This window comes from Trachypithecus francoisi, unplaced genomic scaffold (assembly GCF_009764315.1).
Source record: "Trachypithecus francoisi isolate TF-2019V2 unplaced genomic scaffold, Tfra_2.0 Lachesis_group20, whole genome shotgun sequence".
Taxonomy (NCBI): Eukaryota; Metazoa; Chordata; class Mammalia; order Primates; family Cercopithecidae; genus Trachypithecus; species Trachypithecus francoisi.
In genome coordinates this window covers 5,083,327-5,107,343 of record NW_022681466.1, presented here as the reverse complement: position 1 = coordinate 5,107,343, position 24,017 = coordinate 5,083,327, and the positions used below count along the sequence as shown (strand labels likewise).

At 52.4% G+C, this 24,017-nt stretch overlaps 1 pseudogene; it reads right to left on the bottom strand.

Annotated features, from left to right (window-relative positions):
- Positions 1 to 60: 60 nt before the first annotated feature.
- On the bottom strand, positions 61 to 23,718 carry LOC117066570 (annotated as a pseudogene).
- Positions 23,719 to 24,017: the final 299 nt, after the last annotated feature.

Genomic DNA, 24,017 nt, shown 5'->3' with positions numbered 1-24,017 from the left:
GGGTACCCTGTTGACCGTCTACAGGATTCTGGAAGGCTGAATGACATGGCGATAATCAGCTCAGCTCTGGGGTCCAAATGCCACTTCAAATCTCAGCTTCACCAGACAGGGGTGACCGTAGGCATGGTTTAACCTCTTTATACTCTGTCTTCTCATCTGCAAAACGGAGTAGTAAAGGAATTATTGAATCCTGGAATTGCTGTCAGCACTAAAGCAGATAGCTAAGGCAAGAGTTTGGCACGGGAGACAAGCTCCACAATGTCAGCTGTGGGGTTCCTTCGGCATCGTCTCATCAAGTCCTTTGACCCCAGATAGGACAGGAGCCCGGGAAGTTTTGAGATTCTAGATTATTCTATCGAAAGGTGGCTTCTAGGTCTCCCGGCCCACACTTCTCCAGGACATCCATCTCGGCCACCCCAGGTCCCACTTCATTGTTCAACAGCATTCCCAGAAAGGAAAGCTGTGTTCTCCTCTGGCCCAGCCTAAGTTGTAGCGAGGTGAAATGCCTTCCCCTGCCCCCTCTAAATAGTAGTTCTGGGTCTTCTGGAAACTCATCAGCAGCCACTCTGGGTCCCTGTGGCCTGTGGACCCACAGCATCACTGTCCCCCGGGGGCTTCTGAGAGACACAGCGTCCGGAGTCCCAGCCCAGGCCTGGGGAGTCAGAACCGGCCCCTGGACCAGATCCCCAGAGGATGTGTGCATGCAGAGAGTGTGGGAAGGCGGCTCCATGCCTCCTAGGAGACCACAGTTCTCTCTCACCACCGTGACAAGCCTCAGCGATGTGTCCCTGGGAAATGCGAGCTACCTGCAAGTAAATTATTATTAATAGTTACAGTACCAACATTTGCAAATAATGTCATTTTGGAAAAAGGAAATTAGAGCCGACTCGAAGTTATTCCTATCAAGACAGCACCCTTAAGTCTGCATTCTAACATGCTTTCTTGAAGGAGAATTACTGTCGTGATGCACACGCACGGGGGACCTCGTCAGCAGGTGTCCACTGAGGAGGGAAGAACTAACCCACCCTTCCTTCTGAACAGCGGTCCTACCCACTATGTTCCCAAGAGACGGTCAGTCAGATGGTGTAGGAGGCAGAATGGCCCCAGGCAGCCACATCCATGCGGTGCAGGCCTCGTTCTTGGAAATTCTTCCTTACGTTGGTCTGCAAGACACCCCCCTGGAACTCTTACCCTTCCTTGTTAAGTCTCTGGCTGCACATGGAATTAGCCCACCTCCTCTTTCACAGGACACAGCTGTTCCTTCCCGTTGCTGCCGTAACTAATTGCTACAAACTGAGGGGCTTGCAGCAACAGAAACTGATCCTGTCACAGCTGTGGAGGCTGAACGTCCAACAGCAAGGTGTTGGCGGGATGTGCTCTCTCCAAAGGTTCTCGGGGAGGATCCTTCCTTGCCTGCTCCCAGGCGTCCCTCGGTTTGAGGCTGCCAAGCTCTAATCACTGACTGTCATCTGTGGTTTTCTCCTCCTCCCTCCCAAATCTCTCTCTGCCTCTGTCATGACACCTGCCACTGGATTTGGGTTCCCCCCGAATCCAGAATCTCATTTTGAAATCCTTAACTCAGTTACATCTGCTAAGATTCCTTTTCCAAATAAGATCGCATTCACAGGCTCTGGCAAGCAGGACGTGGACAAATCTTTCGGGGGCCACTAATCAACCCACAGGAGGTCCATTCAAATATTTAAAGGCACGCTTTCAACCAATTGCCTCTTCTCCGTGCAAAGACAAATCCCAGAATCGTTCCGTAGATCTTCCATGTGATCTACTGTCAGCCTGACTGACACCCCTGGCCCTGGGCAGAATGTCTGTCTCCTCTCAGACAAAGGACTTGAACAATTTTTCTCTTTTTTCTTTCCTTTTTTTTTTTCTTTTTGAGACAGAGGCTTGCTCTGTTGTCCAGGCTGGAGTGCAGTGGCACCATCTTGACTCACTGCAACCTCCACCTCAAGCGATTCTCCTGCCTCAGCCTCCCGAGTAGCTGGGACTACAGGCGCCCACCACCACACCCAGCTAATTTTTTGTATTTTTGGTAGAGACGGGTTTTCACCATGTTAGCCAGAATGGTCTCGATTTCCTGACCTCGTGATCCGCCCGCCTCAGCCTCCCGAAGTGCTGGGATTACAGGCGTGAGCCACTGCACCTGGCCAAGGACTTGAATGATTTTAACCTGGTAGGGTAGGATGAGCTATGGTGGGCAGTCGGTGGTGTCACTTAGGTAGAGAACTTGAAAAAAGAGGTTCCCAAAAGCAGGGCTGGGACGTGGGTGAGGCAAGAGAGCTGCCTGGAATCTAAGGCACTGCTCTCTTTCAGTCTCATGCAGGCAGGCCCGTGAGCGTGAGTGCTTACATCCACTCCCTGGGCCTCGCTCTCCTCTCCCTAGCCCCGGCCTGCCCTAAAGAAGTCAGCTGGGGGACTTCCAGGACCCTTCTCTGGAGAAACGTTCCAGAACTGAGCCACCCACCGACACGAGTGAGCTTCCTGCGAGAGTGAGGGAAGACTCCCTGAACCTCTGCTGGGTGCTCCCCACCGCTGCCACACCAGGTTCCCGGGGGTCAGTCCCATCCCTGCCTGGGGCAGAGTCAGGGAGAGTCCTGGGAAGAAGAAATGGCATACGGTAAAGAGTTTCCTTCCCTGAGGGTCTCAGCCACTGCCCCTTATTCACCGTGCATGGGAGTATCCAGGGATCGTGCCCCCTGGGGTTGGCCGGTGTACAGGGTCTGCGGTCTTTCCAGTTATTTCTGGGCAGACCACCGCTGAAGACTCAGACTCTTTCATGGACCTTCACTTGTAAGCCCCTCTGGAAGCTGAGGGTGAGTCCTGCCTGGCATGGTGCCTACCCAGCCTCATCCAGGTAGCCACTGGCACTGCAGCAGTTAGGAGCTTATGGCTGGTCCCCCAGCCTTCCTCCTTTAATGGGACCTTCACAATGACCTCGACATTTATTCATGAGCCCATTGTACTATGATGAACCTGAGGTGAAGGCAACAAATCTGCTGCCCCGGGCTCCACAGCTCAGAATCTGGGGTCAGGACTGGTCTCTGGGTCCATCCCTCCCAGTGATCTGCTCTTCCTTTGCCAAGCATCTTGGACTAGACGTGCAGCAGGAGTGTCCAGTGAGTCCAGGGTAGACATCAGGCCCGCAGGCACAGGCCTGGTTACCTAGAGAGTTGCCTCTTCTGACCAAGAGGAAGAATTCATGAAGAGCCAGCCTCCTGGCCTGGCAGGCAAGGGTTTCACCTGGTCATCAAACTTTTTTAAGAGGCACCAAGGAAGCAAATAGCAAGTGGCCAGGCCAGGATGGACATAGTCAAAGTGAGTCAGCTGGTTTCGTGGAACTGCTAACCCAGCCGCCACCCTCTCCTGCCTTCCAAGTAGCAAATTCTCTGGTCCCGCTCACAGTCATCTTGTACCTGGCTTGTTCATTCTTGAAGAAAGCTCGCTGCTGGGCCCGCCTCTGTCTCTGAGATGAGGCCAGGAAAGCTGGGGTGGTCTCACTCTGTGCCCTGGTTCCACCACACCTGACACCCAGGACAGCTGAGAAAAATCTGCAACCTTTCACAGCTGGTTGACTTTCAGCACAACTGGGCAGGTGCCTAGAGCAGCCGGCAGGATCTGCTCATCTGAAACCACTTGGGAAGCTCCAGGGAACGGTTCTCCATCCAAGCTGGCGGGAAGTGAGGTGGGCCTCAGCCTGGGCCCAGATTCGTCAGGGTAAACGCCACCTGTGGGAACTCAGGCTCTGCCTGGCAGGGGCCCCCAGAGCCGTTCTGAGATGACTCTGGCTTCTGCTGCCAGCAATGGCGGGTTCCATCTCAGGGAGGGCAGGGAATCAATCCTCCATTAATCCTCAGGACTGGTTCTTTAAGCCCACCTGGGTTTAGTCCTTAATTTCACTATGTACTGGGTGACCTGAAACCAGTGACTCAACCTCTCTGAGTGCAGGCATCCTTCTCTGTTAAGTGGAAATAACCATAGAACCTCCAACCTTACAGGTTGTTAAAAGGATCACATTAATTGACAGATGGAAAAGTACTGGTAATGTCTAAATGCCTGGCAAATGCAGTTGCTGGTTGTTTTTGTTTTTGTTTTTTGTTTTTTGTTTTTGTTTTTTTGAGACAGAGTCTCGCTCTAGCCCAGGCTGGAGTGCAGTGATGTAAACTCAGCTCACTATAACCTCTGCCTCCTGGGTTCAAGTGATTCTTCTGCCTCAGCCTCCCAAGTCGCTGGGATTACAGGTGCCCACCACCATGCCCGGCTAATTTTTGTATTTTTAGTAGAGATGGGGTTGCACCACGTTGGCCAGGCTGGTCTTGAACTCCTGGCCTCAAGTGATCCACCTGCCTCAGCCTCCCAAAGTGCTGGGATTATGGGTGTGAAAATGTAGTTAGTGTTAATGTCATTACTGTTGTGATGGGAAGCATGCCAAGGGGCAGGCAACAGCCATACCCTGCCCACTTACCACCTTTCTACTCGCCTCATGGTCCCCCCAATACCAAGTTTCATAATGCCAAGGCCCACTGCTACGGTTATGAGCAGAAATGGGCCCCCTCCAAATTCGTATGTTGACACACTAACTCCTAGCACCTCTGAATGTTATCATTTTGGCGACAGGGTCTTTAAAAAGGTAATCAAGGTAAACCAAGGCCACTGAGGTGGGCCCTAATCCAGCATGACTGGTGTCCTTATAGGAAGAGGATATGTGGACAGAGACATGTGCAGAGGGAGGACCACAGGAGAACACAGGGAGAACACAGCCAAGTCACCAACCCTGCCTACACCTTGATCTCAGACTCCCAACCTCCAAAACCATGAGAGAAGGAATTTCTGTTATTTAAGCCCCCCAGTCTGTGGTGTTTTGATAGGGTAGCCCTAGGAAAAGGATACCGTTATGTGACCCATCGTAGGTTCTGGAAAGCATTTGTTCTGTAGGTCATCAACAGGGCTGGTGTAAACACAGGATTCTGCAGTCAAACAAATCTGAGAACCACTGGGTCGAGCATAGCTCACCAGATTTTCTTTACTGGAAGCCCCCTCACAGCCGTGACTGTGCTCATGGGTGTTTTGAATGCCTAGGAGGGGAGAGACTGGGGGCATTTCCCACCCTTTCTTGAACATGGAATCCTCGCCATTGCAAAGCATGGGCTTTGTGTTCTGCAGAACAGGCCTTGGTAACATGCTGGAAGCCGAGACCAGCTGGGGTGGGGAGGAGGCATGGGGGCAGGGTAAGACCTGGGGCCCTCTGCCTGTGCTGGCGAGTCCCTCCATCTCCCTTATCAGACAAGCAGCAGGGCCAGCCAGGAGTGCCACGTTTTATGGCTCTATCATGTGTGAGATCTTGCCCATTAGGGAGAAGCTGTCAACACAAAACATAGATTTCAAGATACACTTGCTACTCCAGGATTATGAATAACCCCTTCGATCATTAGAACCAGAGCATTTTTTTAAAAATCCAATTTGTTTCCCACTTCAGAACCCATTTAGTTTGCTTCCTGTCCTCTGGGTTGGGGAGGGAGGGCTGGAGGCTGGAGCCTTCCAGAATCCTGGCTCCGGTAACCTTGCAACCCCCCCGCCCCCGAAATTGTGCAGGTTTTTCATCTGAAACCTTGATTTTCCTGGGAATTGTCTGTTATCCATTTCCTATAACCCAGCTGTGTATTTCTGTTGGAAGGTATTCCCTTTATAATCAGGCAGAGCTGCAGGGGGCGCTGTGGAGTGGGCAGCATCCCCCAGAGGGTCAAGAGGAGACATTCCAGACAGTCTCCCAGCGGAGAAGTTTGGGAAGGTGCTGATTTCATCTGTCAAGTCCTAAAGCAATGAACTAATCCAAAATTAAACGAAAACAAAAATATTCACCAGGCAAAGGAGTGTGAAAAATCCCCATTGCTGTCTCTCTCTCCTCATCAGCGACGGAAACCCGGGCTTCCTAGAAGAAACGATGCACTCCCCACCTCCCTCTGTTTGTGCTGCAGTGAAAACTGACACGAGAGATTCATTGGAACATGTGCCCTCGTTCCACTCTCACCAGCCCACCACGGGGACAGGAGCTGTTCATCTTTTTGGCTCTGCTCGCAGCCTCCAGAACACTTGTGAGGGGCACCTTGCAGGTGCCATGGTCAGATGAGGCCCCTGGGGCTCTTCCAGAGGCTGGCACTCTCCACAGTTGTTGCTCACCTACCTGCTCAGGCCAGGACAGGCCGGAGTGGACAATGTCTTCCCAGGAGGCTGAAGCTGCTCTATCACTCACCAAACCCTCTCATCTGCTGGCCTGACCCTGTGCTATGCTGGAAATAGCACTCGAGCCAGACGTCCTCCCTGACTTGGAGAAGGGCAGTGCCCTGGAAGGAGAGGGCACAGAAGCAGCTGTTTACATAACCTCTGAGGGCTGCAATGGGGCAATGGGGCGAGCAGGAGAGTGACCAGGAGCCCGGGGCAGCTGGTGACCCACTCCTGGAGGCATTTGTGAGGTGTCAGAAGAGGGGGCCCCCTTGAGCAGGGCTTGCAGGGATGGCTAAGAGTCCATCAGGCAGATGAAATGATTTGCTTTCTCACACTTACCAAACTTAGAAATGACCTCCTTCATGCATGTGAATGACTTTATTCATGTATATGACTCACCTTCTTCATGCATGTGATGATCTTATTGTTTGCGACTCACTTTCATGCATGTGATGACCTTATTCATGTAGCTGATTCACCTTCATGCATGTGATGACCTTATCCACGTATGTGACTCACCTTTTTCATGCATGTGACAACTTTATGAATGTGACTCACTGTTTGTCTTCCCATCCCCCTAAAACATAAACTCAATGAGAGCAAGGCCTCTGTCTACTTCTTTTTAATCAGCATGTCCCCAGTGCCTAGCTCAGTACACAGTAAGTACTCAAAACTACGTGTTGAATGGTTGGGAATGAAGGCCAAGGGAGAGTCAGGGTGGGAAGGACCTTGACAGAGAGTGACAGGTGCCTGCCCCATCCCCCCAATCTTAACAGGAATCACCCCCTGACTTCCCACCCTGACAGGTCCCAGGACAGCCTCACCAAGAGGTGCATGGCCATGAACCATTCCCCCTCATAACTCCCAGATGCACCAAGATTGCCATGGAGAAGGCCCAAATGAGGTCCCTGGGCTGTACCCGCTTGCCAGCAGGTACAGAGCGGCGGGTGGGGGCCCCTGGCTGGCCCTGCCACGCACCCTTCAGGCTCCCGCTCCTGCCTCCCTGAGCCTCAGTCCTTTTAGCTCTCATTTGTAAGTGGGCCTCAACCCAAGCGCAAGATTCAGCGGGAATCCGGCCGGGTTCCCAGACGCTTAATTGGAGCTGGGCTCTTCATTACCCGCACACCTGTTCCCCAGCACCGTATGGTCTGAGGTAAATAGACTATAATTGTTTATCCAGAGTCCATTCTGCCGTGAGTGAGTGAGTGCCGGGCCGCCTCCACCGCCACCTCCAGCTCCCCCGCCATCGCCCCTGCCACTGATCCCTCACCGGGCTGCTGAAGGACGAAGCCCCACACAAGGTTAAAGAGTTTACAGCTGTCCCGGCAGAGCCACCGTCCATGTCCGGGGGCCCACCTTGGAGCAGCTTCTCCTCCGGCTCCAAGGAAAAGTCCCTGCCCAGCTATGCAACTGCTGGGAGCTTGGCAGCCGGGTCTCCCTGCCCTTCCAGCGTGGCTGAGCAGCCGGACCCCTCGCTAGCACTGCGATCATTTATCTCTTTCCCCGTGGAGGCTGGAGGACGTCTGAGAAGGGCCTGGGGTTTGGAGCCTGGAAGGCATGGGCCTGGCTTGTATCTCCACGCTGCCACTTTCCAATTTAGCAGCCTTGGGTGAGTTTCTTCACGTCTTAGGCTTTGGCTGCTGCGTCTTCCAAAAATCAGGACATGATATTTTTCTGCATCACGTGGTCGTTCGCAACAGAAGGTGTTAATGTTCACGGGGTACGTCCTGTTGGGTCAGCACGCTGCCGTGTGCTTTAGAGATAGGGCCTCTTGGAGGAAGACACTTTGATTATAAACACTTCACAGAGGAACGAAGTCAGGCTTAGGCTGGTGAACCCACTTGCCCAGTGCTACCCAGCCAGAAACTGGGGGAGCTGGAATTCTAACCCAGTTCTGTTGATTTTGGAAGTTGATCTCCTGACCACCATCCTATATTTACATGATGAGATCATGCATCAAAGAGGCCTGGCCTGGTGCCTGGCATATAGAAGAAAATCAATAAATGCCCATTCTTTTCTCTCTGCCCTTCCTTCAGTGAACAGATGCCCCTGCCACCACCACTCAGGCTTCTGGGAGGCATCCAGAGCTCCGGGCTGCCAATGTGCCCTCCCCCAAGATACAGTATAAATAGAGCAGAGCCCAGTCCCCTCCCCAGTCCCCTTGCCTTTGTTCCTGGCCAGCCCTACCAGGAAGCAGTGGCCCTTCCCCACCATGCAGCTGATCCCCAGATGGCCCTGGACCACCATGCAGCCAGGCAGGAAAAGGGGGAAGGCAGGACGGCAGACAATGCCCCAACAGAGCTGAGCTCTCAGCCTTAGAAGGAGTCAGATGAGTCTGTCTTAAGAAAGAGCAAGGGCCCCTGAGCATTTTGGGTGATCTGACTGAAAGCATGACCCCGTGCAGGAGGCAGAGTGCTCGGCACCTTGGGGGGAACCAGAGCCACACGAGAGCCTGGACACTCGGGGCACCTGGGGCCTCTCTTCAGGGGCACAGGAGAAGGCTGCTCTTCACCATCTCACCACCTGAGTTTTTCCCTTTCCTGCCCAGAGCTCCTCTGCCCGCCCAGAGCTGCTCCAGGAGGATGGATGGCTTCCCCAAGCCCAAGAGAACAGATGCTGTGTCCTCTTAATCTGCACGGAATTGGTCTTTAATATGATGAAGGGCTTCTAGACCTTTCAGCTCTGACGGATCCCCTATATAGCAGAGTCACTGGCTCTTACCAGAGCCTACCTGGGCAGGCAGGCGCCCTCGGGTGGGCTCGGAGACTGTCTCACCCCCAACCAGTCGGCAGCAGCTCCCCCAGCCCAGAGGAAGGATGAGACTCAAGTCCTATCCTTTGATAGTCCTATCCCCCTAGATAGACAGACAGCAAGTTCCCAGTACACACACTCATCAGTCCACAAAAAGGAGCTCCACACATGAAGCACATGGCCACAACGAAGCCGGGAAACCAGGGGGAGCAGAAACAAGTGTTGCTGGAGCCTGTAGGGTAATTGGGGAAGTCTTCCTGCAGGAGGTGCCCCCAGGGGCCTTGAGAGCTCTGATCCCCATGAGGTACCTGCTGGCTCTGTGGAAGGTAGAGAATCAGGCAGGAACAAGAATTGCAACCAAGAAAAAATAGATATGGAAAAAAAAAAAGGAAAAGCTTTTCCTAGCAAGTTTTCCATCTGCCTACGAGACCCTTTGAAGAAGAGCCTGCGGCCGGAGCAGCAGCAGCAGCTGCCTCTCCCATCTCCCGTAAGGGGAAGGAGTTTTAAACAATACTTAAGCTGCTGTATAAATTGGCCCCTGAGGGGATGCCATGCAGCTCTGCCTTGGCCTGATGAGCATGGGGATATCTGCAAGCCCAGGCATCAGGCATGGCTGCTGGAGTGGTCAGCAGGGTGCCCACCTGCCCTCGGCATTGGAAAGATGCAGCGTCCTGGAAGCAGGAGTCCCACTCCCTGGGAACGTGAGCCTCTGAGGAAATCCCTGTAACTCAAAGACTTGAAGAGCCAGGTGTGGTGGCTCGTGCCTGTAATCTCAATACTTTGGGAGGCTGAGGTAGGCAAATCATGAGGTCAGGTGTTTGAGACCAGCCTGGCCAAAATGGTGAAACCCCATCGCTACTAAAAATAAACAAATTAGCCGGGCGTGGTGGCACCTAACTGTAGTCTCAAGTACTTGGGAGGCTGAGGCAGAAGAATCACTTGCACCTGGGAGGTGGAAGGTGCAGTGAGCTGAAATCATGCCACTGTATTCCAGCCTGGGCAACAGAGCGAGACTCTGTCTCAAAACTAAAAAAAAGACTTGGAAACCAGACTCAGGTGTTCTGGTCGGGGTCCTGGGTGAGGGTCAGAGCCCTGGATGAAAGGGAAGAGGAAGGAATGTGGCCTGGACTCCTGTTCTACGGCTGGACACGGGACCAGGCACTTTATAGACACTCTCTCATCTAACCTTCGAAGACCTTCCTGCTAGTTATCATTGCTACTCCCATTTCACAGATGAGAAAACTAAGGGCCAGAGAGATGAAGTCACTCGCCCAAAGTCGCAAAGCCAGAAGGGGCCAAAGTCGGCATTTGAATCCATGCCATACACTGTGCCTCTCTTTGAATGTTCCACTCTGGTTAGGGAAGGTGGAGCAGCTGGAGACAGTCCCCAGACCTTTGCAAACTGTCCTGGACTTTGTGGCACAGCCTCGGGCCCTGAGGTGCAGGGGACACACAGAGCTGGCAGGGTTTGAGATGAGGGAGAAGGGCTGTTCTCCCGGGCTCGTTCCCTTATCAGAACACCTGTGTCCAGCTTCAAAGCCATGGCTGTCATTGCCAGGGCCCCGTCCACACCTCCCGGGCACCCAGCGGGCAGCACATGGCACAGGCATCTGGGACTCACCTGAGGGCTTCTCTCAGCCCAGGTAGGGGCCGAGCTCAAGGGACTGGGGAGTGAATGGCCCTGGAAGCAGCCTTGGCCAATGTCAGATGGACTCAGAGGATGAAACCTCCAGCTGCCAAGTTCCCCAGTGGAATTGGGCCCCACTGCCCATGGCAGTAACATTCTCAGTAGCACAGCATCCTGTATTCACTTCTTCCTGCCCCCGTCTCCTTCCCCACTCCCCTACTAGTACTTGCCCAGATCACCTCCCAAAGAAATCAATGCATGCAACCCCTTGTCTTGGGTCTGCTTCTGGGGGAACCCAAGCTAAGCCCTCCCCTGTGCATCCTTCCTGCCCCCATCTCTGTGCCTTCTGTCCACCTGACCCCCATGCATCAGGAGACCGAAGGTAGGTTTTCTCCTCAAGGAGACATAACTAATAACAAGATCACAAGCAACCCAAAGACACAGACATCAAATATTACACACCCGGAGTGAGATCCATATCTCTCTATCTGGAGCGCCGTGCTTTAGAGTGACGGCGCGGCCGCCAACCCTCTCATTGATGAAGTATGTTATAAGTGTTAAGTAATAATAATACTGTAAAATGCCTCAGTGCTCAAGCATGAGCTCTGGGCTCCAGATAAAATGCCAGACAGATAGATTAGCAGGCGGAGGAAACGCTCCAAAAGCCATCTCCCCACAGCTCCCTGGGCCTAACAGATAGGTCCAATCAGCCCACTTCAATTACTACTTGGGGACTAATAGCCAAGAGACTGATTAAATCCCCTGTCCAAGCGCCTGTGCTGTGCAGAGCTGGTGACAGCAGGACAGCAGGACAGGTGAGAACAAGGAGAATGAGACGGGATGGGGGAGCGTGCAGGTCATCCATCTGAGCAGATCTGGGCTCATCCTACTGCAGTGCCCTATCTGTCCTTACCGAGCCATGTCCGAAGCCCAGACCACCATCCCCCAGCACTGGCTGGGCCCAGAGCAGGGCTGACCATCCTCTGTTGTCCTCCTGGCTGACTCCTCTCCACTTTCCATCAAGAGAAAATGGAGAGGCTGAAAGAGGCCATGGAGAACCAGAAGGACAGCTGATTTGCTTGTCCTCGGGGGACAATCTGGGGGAAGGAGGTGGTTTTGCCTCAGAACCAAACCCAGGTGGAGGGGAGCACCAGGCAGTGAGGCTGCCTCAGAGCGAAAGGCGGGAAGAGGGAACAATGGCCAATGCATTAGACAAGGGCACTTGAGGACTGTGAGCCCCAGAGGCTAGAACTTGAGTAGGGGGCATGAGAAAAGCAGAGAAGGAGAGGTTCCAACTCCCAGAGATGCTGCCTTCCACGGGGCGGGGGTGGGGGGCCAGTGAGAGCACCCCAGGAGCCACAGCTGGGTGACTGTCAGCCTCAATCTCCACTCGCCCCCAGACACCTGCTCCCCGTGCCCCATCTGTTCCAAGGTAGGAAAGGTCAGAGTGACAGCTGTTGCTGCATTGGGTGGGGCAAGGCCTTCCCCAGTGGAAATGTATCATGTATGTCCTGCTGAGCCGGTGAGTCTTTTTTCATATAGGGCCTTTGACCTTCAGAAAAATATTTGAATCAAGGAGTGTTGGAGGAGGAAGAGGAAGAAGAGAGAAAGCGGGGAGGGAAGGAAGAAGGGAAGGGGAAGGAGAAAGCAAAGAGGAGAAGGAGGAGGAAGAGGAGCAGGAGGAAGGAGAGGAGGGAGAGGAGAAAGGAAAGAGGAAGAGAAAGAAGAGGAGGAGGGAGAGTGTGGGAGGAGGGAGAGGAAACAGAAACAATTTACGCTAAATTTTATATTTGAGAGAGAACACAAGGAAACGTTTGATTTTTTTCCCTAGTCCATCTGAGAACAAAATAGTGTGAATGTTGCTGAACATGTGTTTTTTAAAAATGAAAAACACAGAATGTAAAATCGTATCCAGGCCTCCCAACAAGTAGTATCTGAATGCTCACAACTGGGTCTGCCAATCCCAAGGGACAGGGCTGTGTGAGGGAGGAGGTGGGGAAGGAGGCTCCTTTGACAACAGGCTAGGAAGCCTCTGGGTGCCGGAGACCATGAAGCCGAGGAACTCGCCCATCCTTGTTGAAGAAGAACATATAAATGCTCCACATATGGAAACTCAACTTGTAAACTCTCATTACTCATGAGCCGGAGGTGAGCAGATGGGAAATGAAACGGCACCAGCAGCGAGCCGGGGAGCCCCAATGTGAGTATGAACCGGTGCGCGCGGGGAGGCCGAGCCTGGGAGGGGCAGCCAAGGGCGAGAGAGGGCGGGAGGAGGCGGAGATGGGGCCGCGGAGCAGGAGCAGGAGCAGCGCGTGGAGGCTGTAGCCGGAGGGGCTGGGATGTGGGAAAGAGACCAGCAGGGAGGGGGCCGCTCACTTGCAGGTGGGCACAGCGGGAAACATGAGTGAGGGGCTCTTTCTTCCTTTTCGTTCCAGAGGGTCTAAGAGCGAGGAGGAGGAGTGCCTGTGGATGGCAGAGTAGACCTCGCCTGGGCCAGGTCTGGGCTCTGCTGCCACAACCCAGGCACATCCCATAACATTCCAGGCACATCCCATAACATTCCAAATTCTTCCACAACCCTCTTTTGTGTTTTCATCCTAAGAGAGGAGGCGCCAGACTGGATTCCTGCTCGGTAGAAACAGGTATCTGGCTCTGCCTGGGGGCCCCTCTCTGCTTCCTCCCGTGTTCCTTGCTCTTTCTCTCCTGTTCCTTGGGCTTCCTCCCGTGTTCCTTGTGCTTCTGCTCAAGCTTCAGAAGCCTGTGGTCACCTCAGTGGGATATGGGGCTTGGCACATGAATCCGTTTGCCAGGGCCGTCATGACAAAGTGTTACAGGCTGGGAGGCTTAAGCAATAGAAATTTGTTCTCTCGCAGTTCTGGAGGCTGGAAGTCCGAGATCAAGGTGTTGGCAGGGTTGGTTTATTCTGAGGCCTCTCTTCTTGGCTTGGAAGTGGCTGTCTTCTCTGTGTGTCTTCACATGGTCTTCCCTTTGTGTTTGTCTGTGTCCAGATCTCCCCTTCTTAGAAGGACACCAGTCATACTGGATGAGGGTCCACCATCATTTTAGCTTGATGGCCTTTTTTTTTTTTTGAGACGGACTCTTGCTCTGTCGCCAGGCTGGAGTGCAGTGGCACAATCTCGGCTCACTGCAACCTCTGCCTCCCAGGTTCAAACGATTCTCCTGCCTCAGCCTCCCAAGTAGCTGGGATTACAGGCATGCACCACCATGCCCAGCTAATTTTTGTATTTTTAGTAGAGACGGGGTTTCCCCATGTTAGCCAGGATGGTCTTGATCTCTTGACCTTGTGATCTGCCTGTCTTGGCCTCCCAAAGTGCTGGGATTACAGGCGTGAACCACCGTGCCCTGCCTTGATCATTTTTTAAAGACCCCCATCTCCAAATGCAGTCACATTCTTAGGTGCTGGGGTTGGGTGACCACATCTGGATTTGATGGGGTTGCAGTGCAGCCCATGGCAACAACCAGCAGAGGATATGCATAGCAAGGGTAGGGTGGGGAAGGTAAGAGGCAGGGGTTTGGGAGGCTGAGGCGGGAGGATGACTTGAGGTCAGGAATTTGAGGCCAGCCTGTCCAACATGGTGAAAACCCATCTTTACTAAAAATGAAAAAAAAAAAAAAAATTAGGCGGGCAGGGTGGTGGGCGCCTATAATCCCAGTTACTTCATCTCAAAAAAAAAAAAGAAGGAAAAAGAAAGAAAGAAAGAAAGAAAGAAGGAAAGAAAGAAAGAAAAGACAAAGGAGGCAGAGGCCAACTGCACAAACAGACCCTCTTTTAAGCCCTCAAGTGATGGTGCTAATCGTCACTAGGGCAGAAAGTGGGCAGCCCTTCATTCGGGTAGACCCCAATTTATAACTCCTGTGGCTTCTGTTTCTCCTTCTCCTCCTGCTTGGGCAGGGCCTGCTGTGTTCTGCCACCCTAAGTCTCAGGCAGCAAGTGGGACAGAGGTCTAAGAAGCAGGGGACCCGGCTGTTGTTGTCAACAACCCCCTTCCACCTTCTCCCGTCTTCAGGGCTTAGCAGGGAGCAGGGAGAGGGCAGGACCTTCAGCCTAAGTGGCAATGATTGTTGGGGAGACTCGAGGCCAAGCCACCGAAAGTGAAGAGAAGAGGAAGGGAGAAAAGGCCAGGGATAAAGCTCAGAAGAAAGGAAACCGAGTCCATCTCTGCCACATCCCGGCTGTGGAGCGCTGCACATGCCTTCCAGTGTTTCAGACCCTCATCACCACCATGAATGAGGACGGCATCATCAGTGGCTCCATTTTCAGAAGAGCAAACAGAGGCCCAGAGGGGTCTGGTGACTTTCAAACACCATGACCAGCAGGTAGAGGACTTGTAGTTTGAACCCAGGTTTTTCCGACTGGCCAGCTCCCTTTCTGCTGCCTTTCCTACCCTGCACTGCCAGGCTGTGTCTGTGTGGTAGGTCCCCAAGCTGGAGGGTGAGCCCCCGAGGTTACCAGATGTCAATATCAGGCAGATCGGCAATCCAGGACCTCAGGGAAGGTTTAGAGGACGGCACAAACCAGAAGTCAGAAGTGAGCCCAAAGCCAGGAAACCCAGGATGACAGAATGCTGGGAGGAACAGGTGGTCTCCCAAATCTAAGAGGAAAGGCTAATTTGGTCAAAGCCCCAATCATGGGAGCCCTGAGGTGTGCTCTCGAAACGCGTCTGAGTAGGTCCTGCCCTAACCCCACGCAGTTGCAGGCTCCCTGGGCCAGGCAGCGAAGGTCAAAACTGTGCTTGCAGCATGATCTGAGTCCAAACGAAGGAGACACAGAAGTGAGTCCTGAATGTCTCAAGTTCTCCCAATTAAGGAAGACACTGACCTTCGGGGATCAGCCAGGTCACAGCAGAGAGCAAGAAGCAGTTGAAGATGCAAACTTAGGTCACCCAGCACTGACCTGGCCCAGCCGTTGCTCTTGGAAGCAACACACTGTTGGGTGACCGGGAAGGAAGTTCTTAACAAGAGCTAGGATGGAGCTGTAGTAGGAGGGGATCACATATCTCCTCCGGAACGGCCTCTCGGCACTAATAACCGGGTGGGGACCCGAGGCCAATGAGTGAGCTTTCTCTCTCTAGCCCATCTATGTCCAGGATAATGATGATGACAATGAGACCAGTGCCAGGCTTCCTGGGTTTACTGCACGACCTTGGCCAAGGGACTTACTTACCTATAGCTTTTCTCATCTGTAAAATGTGATAAACACAGCACCCTCCTCACTGATGAGTCAACCCAGGCAAACACCTCCCAGCCTGCCTGGCCCACAGCAAGCACCTCTGAGCGTTAGCTGTCAGTGCGTGCAGGGGACGGATGTTGTCCTGCCCTCCCAGCAGCTGGTAGAAGATTCCTCTTAGATCGAAAGAACTGCCTTGCTTTTGAAAACTCGTTGGTAAGGTCCGGTCCCTGGTGGAAGAAGCTAGGGCTTCATAACCCGATGGGGGATGAACTGCTCCCTAAAAGACAAGGGAGGAGTGTGTTGGTTGCACTGGAAGGGGAGGAAGCACAGAGCCAGGGTCAGGAGGGTGGGAAAGCCAGGGATTGCAGAAGGCTGGGAGGTTGCCCAGGGATTGCAGAAGGCTGGGAGGTTGCCCAGGGATTGCAGAAGGTTGGGAGGTTGTCCCCACCCTGCACCCCTCGAGTCTCACTAAACTCACAAAATTCTCCAGGCCAATGGATGGTTCTGGGGAAAGGGTGAAGGGCTGTGTCTTGTATCTGCGTCTGCCCACGTAAGGTCCCCAGTGGCCTCAGGCAGACACTGAAGTTTGAAGCAAGCTTTCCTAAATCTCCAAGGGGTGGGGGATTCTATATTCACCACTGGGCTTCAGCTGGATCAGCCAGAGGCCAAAAAAAGTGAGCCACGCAACAGAGCCGGCTTCCCATAGACACGTCCGAGGGGGAAACCAGCATCTCAATAAAACTAAGTCAGCTCCAACCCGAGGTCTCTGCCCACTGGCTGCAACACAGCCCTCAGCTACCACCCCGTGGAAGTGTTGTCGCATTTCAAACAGCAAAGACAGTTGGATGTCAGAGATGGTTTGAGTCTCTGACTTTTATGGAATTCCCAGCGCAAGAGCCTCCGGGCTCAGGCAAAATTTCCCCAGTGGCAGCGCTTTGCTCCCAACATGCGCTTCGCCTCCCAGCCTCCCTGCTATTGAATCCAGCGTGACTGTCTCTGGGGCCCATAATGGAATTTTATCAGGGATTCCTATAACTGGATTGCTTGTTTGCAGCCTTCCGCCAGCGGCAGCTCCAGATAAAGAATGCAGAGTGTGTGCTTCGGTGTCACAAACTGTGCCTGGCCACCATCCATCATCCTGTCAAGACATCACTCCAGACAGCCTGGCTTCAAGCAGAACCAGGTTGGGGATTTTCCTCCCAAGAATAACAAACAGCAGCTAAGTCAGGTTAGGGAGCCCCTGCTTCTCCGCCATGCCTTCATTACAGATGAATGGATTTCAGGTTTCCCCATGTTGTCCAGCCAGTTCCCGTCCGTTTCCTCAGGGTCTGGAGCAGCAAAAGTCACCAACCCTCATCCCGTTTAAGAAGCCTCTAAATGTCACAATAAGTTTATGCAACCCTTGGCAGGTAGGATATGGAGATTGGAATAGCAAAAATTCTTTGCAAGTAGAAAGCATTTATAAAATTCATCCATGTATCTTATCCCATTGATCTTTATGGCCACCCTGTAAGGCAGGGATTGTATTCCCCAGTTGCCAGTTGAGCTGAATGAGACTGAGAGAAGTTAAGTGAGTTCTCCAAGGTCACACAGAGTCGAGGGAAGTCAGGATCTGCACCCAGTTCTTTCGACTCTAAATCATGCACTCCTGGCACTCCTTATGTTGCAGCTATTCTTCCTTCCCCATATTCCTCCTCTCCTCAAACTGTGTCTCTCGGTTGCTGTCTGTCTTTCCATACCTAGTCCCGAGCATGCAGTGAGGGTCTGGCCATCTCAGTGGCTGCATGGAGGGAGGGGCTGGCCATCTCAGTGGCTGCATGGAGAGGGGGCTGCCCATCTCAGTGGCTGCATGGAGGGAGGGGCTGGCCATCTCAGTGGCTGCGTGGAGGGAGGGTCTGGCCATCTCAGTGGCTGCATGGAGGGAGGGGCTAGCCATCTCTGTAGCTGCATGGAATCTGGGTCTGGCCATCTCAGTGGCTGCATGGACTGGGGGACTGGCCATCTCTGTAGCTGCCCTTGGTTGTCTCCGAAGAGGCATTGATCATCAGCGAGTCTGCCCTCCCCTCCTCTGAATCATAACCAACCAGGATCAGCGAGGCTGGAGCTATGAGGGGGTTGCTTAGAGTGATCCAGTTCTTTTCTTTGATCTGTTAGATCCAGGAGCCAGCTGAGGCCAGCACAGTTCTCTCCCCTGTGAATGTGACAATTGGCCTGGGTCCTGATTCCCCACATCCTGCTGCCTAACATGATGCACCCATCATCTCCAACCAAGAGACAGGGATCAGAGATTCAACATGTCAGCAAACTACAACTCACCCGCATGCAAGCCAGCTTTCCAATGGGAATTCTTCTGATCGAGTGATGGGGTGGACTGAGGTTTCATACTTGCTTCCTCCAGTGATGCAGAGCACTATTTCCAAACCCAAATAGTCCTCTGGCTCCCAAAATGAGGGAGAAGAGAGGAGGGGAAGGAGGAGCTAAGCTGCACCCGTTGTCAGTGAGCACAGGTGCAGGAGAGAGGGGGTGCCAGACACATCTCCACCTCCATCCCTGGATCTGTGATTGACAGGTACTCGTATAATTCAGAGGCCAAAGGGGACGAGGCAGGCAGAATAACAGCCCTCTAAAGACACCCATGTTCTAATCCCTAGAACCTGTGAATGTTAACCTTATATGGCAAGAAAAGGATTTTATAGATGTGATTAAGTTTAAGTTCTAAAAATGGAGAGGTTATCCCGGATTATCTGAGTGGGCCCCATCTGCAATCACGAGACCGAGGCAGAGGCAGATCTGACCCCAGACAGAAGAGGAGAATGCAGCAGCGCCTGCAGAGGCAGAGGCTGGAATGGAGCAGCCCCAAGGCAAAGCATGCTGGCCACCACCAGAAGCCAGAGTACGTGAGGCACAGACGCTTCCCTGGAGCCTCCAGGGGAGCACAGCCCTGCTGATACCTTGATTTGGGCATTAAGACTCATTTTGGACTTTCAGCCTCTAGAACCGTGACAGAATACATTTCTGTTTTTTACACACTTTGTGTGTAAGACTGTGTTACTGCAGTTGCAGGAAACTCACACCAGGGACTAGAGCAGCACTCGTGGTGACCGTGGGTGCTGGCAGATCTGTCCACGCGGACCAGGCCCTGGTTCCAGAAGTGAGGCCCTCATGCAGAGGAGAGGGCTGCACATCTGGAAGGGAGGTGGTGATTAGGTAATGAACAGTTCTTCCATTCCTGTACCAATTGAACATGGCAGTCCCCCCTCTCCTATTCACCCTCATCCAGCCTCCTCCCCACCAACCCCATCTACCTCCCTAGAGGCCACTTGCCTTCACCTTGCCGCTGCTCTGGTGTATTTGTTTTTGCACTGCTATAAATAAATACCTGAGCCTGGGTAATTTATAAGGACAAGAGGTTGAATTGGCTCGTGGTCCTGCAGGCTGTACAGGAAGCATGGCAGCATCTGCTTCTGGGGAGTCCTCAGGGAGCTTTTACTCATGGTGGCAGCCAAAGTGGGAGCAGTCATCTTACATGGTAGGTGCAGGACCCAGAGAGAGAACAGGGATGTGTCACACACTTTTAAAAACCATATCTCACTAGAACTCACTCACTGTCTCAAGAACAGCACCCAGGGGGCTGGTGTTAACCCATTCATGAGAATCCACCCCCATGATTCAGTCACCTCCCACCAGGCTCCACCTCCAGCACTGGGGATTACATTTCAACCTGGGATTTGCGTGGGGACACCGATTCAAACCACATCACCCGATATCTACCCATGGGATTTGGGTGGGAACACTGATTCAAACCACATCACCCTATATTTACCCATGGGTCTCAGGGCTTCTGCCCTCTCCCCGGGGTGTCAATATAGGCTAAGTCCATAGTCTGTCCAGGAACCCAAGCCTGGAGCAGGGGGCCTGACTGTACATTGTAAGTCCGACATGGATGGTAAGTGTCCGCCTCACTCCCCACCACCTCCCTGCATGGGAGGTGAGTGAAGCCAGCTCACCTGCTTCTTCCTCAAGGCCCCACTGAGACCCAGGACCAGCCCCAGGGTCTTGTGAACTCTCCCTTCTTTCCTGCCTGTCCCCACCTGCCACACACACACACACACACACACACACACACACACACAGTCAATGGTTAAGAGGCTCTTTCTTTCTTTCTTTTTTTTTTTTTTAGATGGAGTATTGCTCCATCTTCATCTTCAGCTTGAAGATGAAGAGTGAGGGAATAGGAGGAGAAGGAGGGCCAGAGCCACAGGAGCAGAGTTCAACATAGAGAGAAGCCAACCAGGAGTGCATGATCAGGTGCCTGTGTAGTGACCCCTCCCGAAGGAGGAAAAGGTGGTCTGCAGAGGAGATGGGCAGGTAGAAACCAGGCAGCCTTTGGAGGTGCCTGGCAACAGGGAGCAACAGTGGAGTTCATGCGAGGTGGCTGGGCAGCTGAAACACAGTCCAGAGAAGCCCATTCACTAATCATTCATTCATTCATTCATTCATCCAGCAAAACACTCAGTGGGGTCTGACTGCATTGGGCTAGGCTCTGGAGATACAGAGATGGGTGAGAAACAGTCTGTGATTTCCAGATATTTGAGCCAGGCAGAGAGATGGCAGTGCTACCAGTTCCACTGTGGGAGGCTGGCCAGGTTCAGTGGCTACCAACGCAGGTGAATAGGTCTGTCCTCCCCTTCCTCTCCCTGTTGCACTGCCCTCCAGGCACCTGCTCTACCTGAGGAGACATGGTTTTGAAGAAGTGCCCCTTAACCTTTGAGAGTGTGGCGAGTGGGGATGGATGGGCATCCAGTCTCCTGGGCGTGGTAGGAGAGCACTTTCTCATCATAGTGACTCTCAACCTGCATCTTGAAATGTAATTCAAACTGAATATGCAAGCAAGAGGTGCGCATGGTGCAGGCAGATGGTGTCCCAGGACCAGGCACATTGGCCTGAATGCAGCTGCTCCGTGTGTGGCTGGAGCAGCGATGGAAGGGCCATGGGCTGTGCTGGATGCAGAAGGATGCTGTCCCAAGAGGTCTGGACATTCTCTCAGGGGCAATGCTGACAGTCTCTCCGTTTCAGGTGGAGCAAGCTCCTTTTTGTGTTTTATAAAAGTAGGAAAGATGCATGGGTGAGAGGAGGGGTGGGACCAGAGCAGAGGGAGGGAGGGAGATCACTTGGAGGCTGTTGTCACACACCATGCATTCCAGAAGGGGGTGACATCACCCCCAAAGTGGCAAAATTGGTTCTTGGTGGGGGCTGCCAGAAATCTTAGCCTTTATGTTTAAAGGCATAAAAATACACACAGCATAGAAACAGACACGCAGTCTATCTGTGGCATTGCAAGTTCGTAGGGGCAGGCAATTAGGAAAAGACTTCTTGACAGGGAATAATGAAAAGAAGATTGGCCGACACTGACCTATGCTGTGCAGGTTGGGGCCACCGCCGCAAGTCAGAGGGGAGATGAGGGATAGGAAGGTGTGGCCAAGGAGTGTCAGGCACAACTGTGGTAGAGGATGAGAAATGGAGACAGGAGAATCTGTATAAGCCCCATGCTTCTTGGGTCTGGGTAACTGGGCTGGGGGAGGAGGGGGGATGCAATTTACCAAAAGAAAACTTGTTAGGGGGAGAGCTAAGGGTGTACCAGGATGAGTGGTGACCCTCTAAAATGCAGGTCCACCCGGAACCTCTTTATTTGGAAAGAGGTCTTCCAGTTCTAATTAATTAAGATGAGGTTATATTGGATATATATATAACGGTGGACCCTAAATCTGGGGTCTCAAAAGCTGATGTCCTTAAAAGACCATGTGAAAACACAGAATGACACACAGGGAAGAAGTCCTTGTGAAAACGGAGGCGGAGGCAGAGGCGATGCAGCCACAAGCTGAGGAACGCCAAGGATTGCCCGGAGCCCCAGGAGCAAGGAGCGATCCTCCCTCGGAGCCTTCAGAGGGAGCACTGCCCTGTAACACCTCGATTTTGGATTTCCAGCCTCTAGAACTGTGAAAGAATAAATCGCTTGTTTTAAGTCTCCCAGTTTGTAGTACTTTGCAACGGCAACTGCAAACAGCAGGTTCCGTTTGTGTCCCTTGGTTTGGAGGTTCCTGTGGAATGTGCAGCTTGACGGATCCAATAGAGACCTGCAGTTTAGGGAAGCAGTGATGGGTGGAGACACTGATTACTACCAGCATGCAAGCAGCAGTGGGAAGAAGGAACTTAGCTGAGATGATTCAGGGTGAGAGTGGAGTGTGAGAAAGGCGGGGGGATCAGGACCAACCCCAAGGAAATACCATTCAAGGACAAGCATGAAAGAAGTCCCCTTAAAAGGAGACATCAATGAATGAATAAATGGGGAAACAGAGAGAATAGTGTCCCAGGACCTAGGGAAGGAGAGAATAAAAACCAGCAAAAACAGTCTGCAGTCCCAGAACCAGCCTCACTCAGTGCTGGGATCCTTGGGAAGTTCCTGCAAGGAGTACAAAGCTGTGGCATCTGTGCCCAAGGATGTCACAAAGGGACATGAAGCCAAAACATAAGCAAACAAATTTTAAATCACCCTTGAAGAGTTAACTATCAGCACAAGGCTACAGGAGAAAAAAAAAAGATGTCTCAAGGCAGCACAGTGCATGATTAATTAACAAACGAATTGCACAGGCTAAAATTATATAAGAGTTCAGAGGACAGAGAAAGCACTTAGGACTTCAATTGTCAGGGATGGATTTGCTGAGAGGTAAGATTGGACCTGAGTTTTGAAGAAGGAGGATATAACTTGTACAGGAAGACATGAGAGGAAGAGCTGGTTGGGAACTGCCAGGCTGGGAGAGGAGTTAAAAAAAAAAAAAAAAAAAAAAGACAAGAAATCAGGGTGCATTTGGGCAGAGGGCAGACAGGGAAACTGGTGTAAGGAGTGGGTGCTTAGGGGTGAGGCTTGGAGGTCATGGTAGAAAAGGGTACCTGAGGGTTTCTAGGTGAGACCAACAGTTCCAGACTAGGTCCTGCCCTGGTTTGGACAACTAGAAGATTTTAAACAGGGAAGTGATATGTCCAAAGCAGTATCTCAAAGTGAATCTGCTGGCAGGATGAATTAGAGAGGCATAGAGGAAAGAAGATAAGTCATTGGTTGGGGAGGTCATGAACAGTGAGCAGATGAGAGTGCTGGTGGCAGGAATGGAAAAGAAGCCAGTAGATGGGAAAGAAGTTTCTGGAGAAGAATCGATGGACAGGAAGACTCGAGGTATGAGTCTTCATCGATGAAGAATCGATGGACAGGAAGACTCGAGGTATGAGACAGAGGAGCAGAGAGGGACTGGGGGACTTTGCCTGGCAGCTGTAGTGCTCAGACTCTGGGCTGGGGAGCCCCAAAGCCACCCCACACGTACCCACACAGGAGTACTTTTTCTGTTTGCTTTTATTTTACTTTATTTTGTTTTTGCCCTGGTGTGGGACCAGCAGGGCTTGAACCCCAGAGTTCTACTCAGTAGCAGCATCTGGGATGGTGTGGGGAGCTCTGACTCCTCAGGCGGCCTCGTGAACTAGGTGGCACCCAACTCTGTTCCTCCATGCGACCCTCAATGGAACTGCCTCCTGCACAGCCTGCAGGGCACGAGCTGCCTGCTCCTTATCTCCCACAGCGCCTTTTGCAATAAACAGACAGAAGCGGGAATCAGAAGAGAGAAATTCATTCTCATTTCTTCTTCTCAATTCAGAGCTCTATCTTGCCCACAGCCCTATTTTGCAATCTCTCCTCTGGCACGTTTTAATATTTATAGCTGCATGGACAGAATGTGGAGTGTGAGGGCTTGTCAGCCTCAGGAGCAGAGACTTAGGAGAGCTGTCACCCACCCAAGGCCCCAGGGATCTTCAGGAGCTGCCACCAGGGCCATCACTGGGCAGCCTCACCTGAGAGGGCCCTGGTAGTCATCTGGTCACTCCCTGTTCCCACCCAAGTTTCACCTTCATGTTGTTGTTCTCTACCATGTCCCACATTGCCGTGAACCCAACCCCAATTACCCTACTGCTTGAATGAGGACCAATTTTCCTTCCTTCATTAAAATACTCTTCATTGGTTTATTAGTTTTCTATTGCTGCAAAAAAAAAAAAAAAAAATTACCACATAACGTATTACCTTATAATAACCCACAGTTATTATCTCACAGTTCTTTGGGGTCAGGAACCCAGACATGGCTTAACTGGGTCTTCTGGCCAGGGTTTCTCACAAGG